Genomic DNA, 8,759 nt, shown 5'->3' on the forward strand with positions numbered 1-8,759 from the left:
CTGCTCTTCAGGTCAGGAAAATGAGAGCAGAGACTCTAGAGAGTGTCTTCCATGCAGGTAGTGCACGAGTTGGTCCATCTTGTCAAGAATCACCGTCAGAGATGCCCTGGGGGTGCTGTAGAGCTGAGAGCTGCCTACCCCAAGAAGCAGCCTCTGGGCAACAGCAGGACCCTGCCCTGCCTGCCCTGCCAGGGGAGGGGGTGCTCCTTCCACCCACAGCTTCTCCCCGCAGCACCCTGGGCAGCTCCCCAGGCAGGCTGAGTGCTGAGCCTGGCAGGCAGCAGAGGCCCTGCCGCAGCACACAGCCCCTGGGGCACAGTAGGGACCCTGCTCTGCACCACAGCCCTGGACACCCCTGCCTGCAACCTGGCTGCAGCCAGACATCTGAGAAAGAAACTTCATGTCCTGTCCTTCAGTAATTTATGGCAGATAATCACTGTTCCGGAGCTTGTCGTTCTCCTCTTATCCAAACATTAAGCGTCCTCCTGAAAGCTCCCATAGGTTGAGGGATTTGCCAGCAAATCTGGAGATGGCACCAGGAACAACAGCTGTGCTGCCCTGCAGCCACAGACTTACCCTGTTCAGGGCTGTGAAGATTTCTCCTGCAGTGAGCTCTCAGCATCCCCCCTCCACACTGCCTTTAACATCTCCCTCCCTTCTCTCAGCCACCCTTGTCCCCTGCAGGCAGTGCCCCCAGCCCTGCTGTGCTGTGCAGAGGAGCTGCTCCTGGGCAGAGCTGTCTCTCTGCAGTGCTGCCCTCTTGCCAGGAGCTCCCCTTGGGCCCAGGAGCCCGGCCCAGCTCATCAGCACAGGGAGCTCTTGCCAAGTCCCTGGGCCTCCAGGGGAATCAACTGAAGTAATCACTGATGTTCCCTCCCACTACTTCAGAAGGAAACTATTCCAGCACTGTTATTCCTCATACAGAAAAACTATGAGGTCCAAGAATCACTTTTCCCTGTCCTGGTTTTAGGCAGAACACCCAGGCAAGGACAGGGAGGGACCTGCCTTCCCCCTGCTGACGGAAGTGTTTCAACTGAGTAAAACAAGGCATCTACTTCTTTATTTGCTGTCCAGAGGCTAGAATGGGGCTCAGCTTCCTCTCCCATTCCACACACAACCCACACGAGTTGGGATTCCTCTTGACCTGGTTCAGGTGGGCACAAACCAGGCAGCTGCATGTCAGCTGCCTGTCTCAGCTCCCAGGATATTGAATGGAGACAGAGAGCAGAAGGGAGTTGTTCAGATGCAGACACCAGGTGATATTGGAGATATCAGAGTGACCTCTGAGTGACATTTGAAGTGCCTAATTCCTCTGGGCCATAAACAGAGATTTTATTATTGCATGTATAATATAATATAACTGTAGCCATTGCTCAATAGCAAAGAAATAAAAGAAATAAAAGGCACTCTGTGACCTGGTTCCCATCACTGGAATGCGGTGGGACCACTTCCATGACTGGAGTGCTGCAATGACTGGTTATGGGCTCTTCAGAAGAGACACACAGAACAGAAGGGGTGGTGGTGTGGCTCTCTATATTAGAGAGCATTTTGATGTTGCAGAACTTCAATCTGGGAATGATAATATTGAGTCCCTATGGGTCAGGGTCAGTAGGAAGGCCAACAAGGCAGGCATCCTGGTGGGGATATCTTATTGACCGCCAAACCAGGATGAGGAGACAGATGAGGCATTCTACAAGCAGACTTTGAGCTGGTCAGGACACTGGTTGGCAGAGTGCCTTGGGAGGCAGTTCTGAAAGGCAGAGGGGTCCAGAAAGGTTGAGCACTCTTCAAGAAGGAAATCTTCAAGGCTCAGGAGCAGACTGTCCATCCCCACGTGCCCAAAGTCCAGCCAGTGTGGAAGAACACAGAGCTGAACAGACAGTTGTGGCTAGAGCTTAGGAAGAAAAAAGGGGGTTTAGGACCTTTGGAAAGGCCATTCAGGCCTAAACCCTTTGGCAGGCCACTCAGGAGGACTAAAAGGATCTTATGAGGATGAGCAAGAACAAAATTAGAAAGGCCAAAGCTCATCTGGAGCTCATTCGCTACTGATGTTAAAGATAACAGAATGTTTTTTATAAATACAAAAACACAAAAAGGAGGACTAAGGAGAATCTCCATCCTTTACTGGATACAGGAGGAAACTTAGTGACAAGAGATGAGGAAAAGGCTGAGGTGCTTAATGCCATCTTTGCCTCAGTCTTTAGTGGCAAGACCAGTTGTTCTCCAGGTACCCATCCCCCTGATCTGGTGGAAGAGGATGGGGAGCAGAATGTGGCCCTCATAATCCATGAGGACATGGTTGGAGACCTGCTACAGCACTTAGATGTACACAAGTCAGTGGAGTCAGATGGGATCCACATGAGGATACTGGTGGAAGAGCTGACCAAGACACTTTCCATCATTTATCAACAGTCCTGGCTACCTGGGGAGGTCCCAGTCAACTGGTGGCTAGCAAATGTGACACCCATCTACAATGAGGGTTGGAGGGTGGACCCAGGAAATGATGGGCCTGTTAGTTTGACTTCAGTACCAGGGAAGCTCATGGAACAGGTTATCTTGAGTGTCATCATGCAGCACTTGGAAGGCTCTGCAGAAGTATCTGGATAGGCTGGATGCATGGGCTAAGGCCAACTGTATGATGTTCAACAAGGCCATGTGCCAGGTCTTGCACCTGAGGAGCAATAACCCCAAGCAGAGCTACAGGCTGGGAGATGAGTGGTTGGAAAGCTGCCTGACAGAGAAGGACCTGGGAGTATTGGTGGGTAGTCGGCTGAATATGAGCCAGCAGTGTGCTCAGGTGGCCAAGAACGCCAACAGCATCCTGGCTTGTATAAGAAGCAGTGTGGCCAGCAGGGCTAGGGAGGTGATCGTCCCCCTGTACTCGGCTCTGGTGAGGCCGCACCTCGAGTACTGTGTTCAGTTTTGGGTCCCTCGCTACAAGAAGGACATGGAGGCGATTGAGCGAGTCCAGAGAAGGGCGATGAAGCTGGTGAGGGGTCTGGAGAACAAGTCCTACAAGGAGCAGTTGAGGAAGCTGGGATTGTTCAGCCTGGAGAAGAGGAGGCTCAGGGGCGACCTTATCGCTCTCTATAGATACCTTAAAGGAGGCTGTGACAAGGTGGACATTGGTCTATTCTCCAACATGGCCTTTTATAGGACAAGGGGGAATAGGTTAAAGTTGCACTAGAGGAAGTTTAGGTTGAATATTGGGAAAAACTTTTTTACAAGGAAGGCAGAAGGAGACTGGCCAGGAGAGATGTGAGATCTGGGGAAGGAAAGAGGAGCTTGGACAGCAGAAGCTAACAATTTTGAAGAGGTAAGAATATTCAGGTAATGTTGATCCCACCATAAAGCTGACTTAAAGCAGTCATGTAAGGGCCTTACCCTGTTTTAACCTGTTACATTAATACCTAATTCTAAATGCCACTCCACACCCTGACAGGAATCCACCGCTCTAATTTTTTACAAAAATATCCCTTGAAGCCAAAATTAGTCCATAACCCTTTCCATTACCTTTCCTCTATTACAGAATCACAGAATCACATGGGAGTGCAGGACATTCCCTTCTAGTGGCTGGAGTCAGGACCTGGCCCTTTTACTTCAGCACAACAAACCCAGACTTTTTTCAGCACAGTGCTTTGCCTATCTGTAATCATGGCCTCCAATTATCTGCCCTAACAAGTCCCTGAGGAGAATCTCTTGGTAATGGCCCTCAGTGGGGCCCATTAATACTCCAAGTCACTTCAACTTCTCCTTCTGACTTTACTTGCTCAAGCAATTGCATCATGTACGGACAACCTTGCTCCTCACCACCCCAACCCTGACATTTCTCTCATTGGCCACCTGGCGCTTGTATCACTTTCCCTTACACAAGACTTCTGCACTGACATCTGCAGCTGGATGTTAGAACCCCTTGCACCAGCTCCCACCTGTTTTCCTTAGAAACCTGGCTGCACACAGAAGGTTTTTTCCTTATTTTAAAACAATCAACAGGAAAACATGCAGCAATTTTCCAAACAGCAAAGCAAGCTCCTCATCTTGTATGTCTCCAGTCAGGTTTACCTCACTGGCTTATCCTCACAAAAGGATGACTGTAGATTAAGTTTTTTATACTGATTGATAAGAAATTATAGGTATTCACAGAATCACAGAATCACAGAATCACAGAATTTCTAGGTTGGAAGAGACCTCAAGATCATCGAGTCCAACCTCTGACCTAACGCTAACAGTCCCCACTAAACCATTTCCCTAAGCTCTACATCTAAACGTCTTTTGAAGACTTCCAGGGATGGTGACTCCAAGATAGCTGTATTAGAAACATATGTTGAGGGAAAATTATGATTACATTGGAATGACAGAGACTTGGTTAAATCAAGCTATCAACTGGGAGATAAAATTACCAAGGTATACAGTTTGCGGATGGGTGAGGTAAAACAAAAGTAATGAGGGAGGGAGTAATTTGCGTACAGGGAGAATAGTGAATAAACAGAAATAAATGACACTAGGATTTTGGCTGACATAACAGGGACTATTGGAAGTAAACAGAAGAATGAGATATGGAAAAAGTTATTCCTTGGACCTTGCCGCAGACTTTCAGGAGAGGATGAGAAAGCATATCAGGAAACGTTTTTACACATGAAGGAAGTCTGTATCGAATCCAGCGTAATGATCCAGTGGAGGAGTTCAATTACCTAGACATTTCCTAGGAAAATGTTAGTGGGAAAAACTACCAAGCAAGCATGATTATAAGAGTAATACAGGATTGCTTCCTTACGGAATATGCTCAAAAGCCACTCAGGCCACAGGAAAAGGGTAATGTAGATATAGTGACTAGAAATAAACTAGACACGATGAATACAGTGAAAGCTGGGAGGAGTATTACAATAAATATATAGTGCAGTACATGTGGTTGCAATGCCATTAAGACTGGGGGGGTAAGTTGCACTTGCATGTTAAATAAAATCAGACCCTCACTGAACATTAAATAAATTAAAAGTAGCCCAAAAGAATCAAGCTTCACCAAAGGAAATGCAGGGAAAAAAATGAGATATATTTAAGAACATATTTTCAAAATACAAGTAATTCATCAGGGATGAAGCCAGAAAAAAAAACTGCAATTGTACCAGGGAAGTGTAGTGCTTTATCTAGTCCCATTCACTGAACAATAGGAAAAGAAGCATCTTGTGGCCAGTAACACGTTTGAAACAGCATTTCCCATAAATTCCCCATGACCTGTGAGCCCATCTGTTTTGCTACTGGTGCTGGAAGAAAAATGTGAGTAGATGAGAAGGGACTGCAGATGAAAAATAGAGAGTAGGTGTGAAGAGAGAAATGATACGTGTTTAAATAGTTTCTATGACATGTCCCTGTTTCCAGTGAATGAGGTTCACAAATGACCTTGCTGCCACGCACAAAGCCTAATAGCAAACCTCCACAGCACTTTACAGGCAGACACTCACGCCAATGTGAGGAATCTAGATTCAAGACCATATTTTGGCTAACAGAGATTGGACTCATGAAGCTCATTTTCTTAATAAATAAATAAATAAAATAAAATAAAAAAGTTCATTTTATAAAAAGCAATTGCATTTACTATTCAGAAGTTTACTTCCTTGTATGGCTCAGTTTTAGCTGCTCTCCAGTTTTCTATAATTGACAGTTGACTGTTTGTACAACTGGCCATTGCATGGACTTGTAATAATAACAATAACAAAGTATGTATGAGTTTTGTTGATCTAAACGTCAGTTTCCATACACTTTTATCCCTGCATCTGCCTTTGGATCTGTAGATTTTGCATGTCCAACTTTTAAGTCATAGTTTGATATAAAATTTTGGTTCTCTAAGTAGCTTCTCAAGGTCTCAAGCTCATCACCAAGTTGATGATTAAAGAGAAAAAGCAGTATGTAATCCTTTCCCTGAAATAAACAATATTCTAGGGGAAAAATAGCAAGGAGTAGATACATGCATAAACAACACGGGTCACAGTATGGCCACCTGGATTGCTATGTGACCTGACCTGTGGGTATGTGTACTCTGCCTTGCTTTTCTCCTTACACACTGTGGTGGTTTTACTCGGGTGGTAGCCGAGCTCTGCCACAACCGCTCTCTCACTCCCCCTCCTCAAAGAGGAACAGGGAGAAAATACAATAAAAAGGGCTCAAGGGTTGAGATAAGGACAGGGAGAACACGCAGTAATTATTGTGACTGGCAAAGCAGACTCAGCAGTAAGATGGATTGCCTATTCCTAAGCAGCTAGAAAAGCGAGAAACAAAGGAAAGGAACCAAAAGCACCTATCCCCCCCCATCCACCCTCTTCCACCTCCTCCCCCTGAGTAGCGCAGGGGAGTGGGGGAATGGGGGTTATGGTCAGTCTATAGCGCTTCTCCACCGCTCCTTCTCAATCCCTCTTGTCCCCTGTGCTGTGGGGTCCCTCCCACAGGATGCAGGCCTTGCTGAACTGACCTGGCGTGGGCTTCCCACAGGCAGCAGCTCTTCCAGAACTGCTCCCACATGGCTTCATACCATGGGCTCCATCCCTCAGGAGCAGACTGCTCCAGCACAGGTCCCCCACGGGCAGCAGCTCCATCCAGGTCACCTGCTCCTGCGTGGGCTCCTCCACGGGCTGCAGCGTGGAACCCTGCTCCACCGTGGTACTCCATGGGCTGCAGGGGGACAGCCTGCTTCACCATGGGCCTCACCACAGGCCGCAGGGGACTTCTGCTCTGTGCCTGGAGCACCTCTCCCCGTCCTTCTTCACTGACCTTGGCACCCGCAAGGCTGTTCCTCACTCCTCTCACTCTCCCAGCTGCTGTGTGGCACAGTGTTGTGTTTTTTTTTTCTTAAATCTTCTCTCACAGAGGCGCAAAACAACATCACTTACTGGCTCAGCTCTGGCCAGCAGTGGGGCCCTTGCCAAACATGGGGCAGCTTCTAGATCCTTCTCACAGAAGCCACGCCTGTGGCCCCCTAACACCAAAACCTTGCCACGTAAACCCATGACACGGCAAGAGGCTCAGGCTTTCTCTTCCTGGAACTACTCAAGAAATGAGAGTATCAGTAGCTTTCTCACACCAAGACAATTAGAACAAACGTTGAGGTTTGAAAGCCTGTTGCTCTAAGGATTGAAGCCTATTTTTAACATTTTCTATGTTGCTTGGCATTCATAGAGCAGTGTTCAATGGTAGGCCTCACAGCTGGTTTCCTCTGGATTTCCGATAATCCAACAAATTTCTCCTTCCGTTGATAGCAGTCTCACCCTAGTATACAACAGTCTTGTAGTAGCAAGTACTGGTCCCTGCCAAATAATTATCAGTACGGGAAAGATCTGAGAAACGTTCTAAATGGATACCGTCAGTAGATGTTTGCAATGATTTTAAAAAATCTGAACAAAAACATTGAAGATCATACCCATGCAGAGAATGTGATTAGACCCTGTTTCAAGCATCTTAGCACTGAGACCAAACATCAAGGAAAAAAAACAAAACAAAACAAAAAACAAAAAAAAAAATTGCCATTCACACATTTTGCTCCAACAATGAGAAAGTCAAATGGCAAAAAGGTTGGAAAATAGTTCTGAAAAACACCAGTTTAATCAGGGATAGTTTGCCAGTCTTGAGCCTGAAAAATGCCACGTCTCCAAATCCAGTCTTTTTTAAACTCTGTTCCTTATCCCCAAAGAATTATGAAATAGTGACAAAGGCAGTCTGAAAGGTCTGAACACCAGTGCATTTGAAAGCCTGAGACATGAGCACTACAGTCTGCCTGGGCAGACCTATTCTCCCATGTGGAGCCTATGGTTCAGTTAACAGGACTCCAACCATCTGCAAGAAAGTACACGAGAACATCAAGCCCTTAATTATTCTCCACTACCGCAGTATATTTATATTCTGAAATCAAACTTAGAACTTCATTTTCTGCTGACATTTAAGTGTGGAAATTAATCACTTGGCATTGTAATTCTACATATGATGCTAGGGGAAATTATAATAACATCCAAAGTACCACATCTTTAGTCTGCATTTTGCTTTAGACATGTTAGATAATGCTTAATGAAGCATTTTACATCCTATTAAAGCTTTACAGCACACACTCTTTGTACTAAAATATTCTTAAAGTGAGTGTGTAAGTGCTGCTTAAAATCAGATACACTTCTAAAATAGAAAACATAATATATAATTTTCTTGTATGATAGAGTTCATGCAACTCTTTTGCATATTTGATGCAGTATTCATGGCAATAACTGCTGGTGGTAAAATATAGTAGGTGGAGATCAAGTAGCATGTGTGCATTGTAACATTATAGGTTCCAGAATTTTGATATATGACTCAAATAAATACAATAAACAAAATATTTATTTATTATAATGCACCTGGATGCTATTTCCATTAATGAATGATAATGTGCTATAGAGCTTTTTAATAGTGTAAAAGAAAAACATTATTCAAGACACATAGGCTGAAGCATTCTGGAAGTCCTTAGACACAGAGGAGTACCATTTGTCAATAAATAAGTCTTTTCATAAACATTAACAACAGTATTTCAAAACAAGTGGGTATTGATCACTGAAAAATGGGACAGATAGAAAATCGGAATCAACTTTTAAGCACATAATCAAATCTTGCTAATGCTAGTAGGGCAACGTAACTCACCCAGGTAAATATTCAGGCAACTATAAAAATAAAAACAGAGAAGGCAGGAAGAAAGCCGTAGAGAAGTCATAAAGATTGCACAAGATTCCATGGCATTAAAAACTTTTTTT

The sequence above is a fragment of the Netta rufina genome (assembly GCF_964035555.1).
Source record: "Netta rufina genome assembly, chromosome: 18".
NCBI lineage: Eukaryota > Metazoa > Chordata > Aves > Anseriformes > Anatidae > Netta > Netta rufina.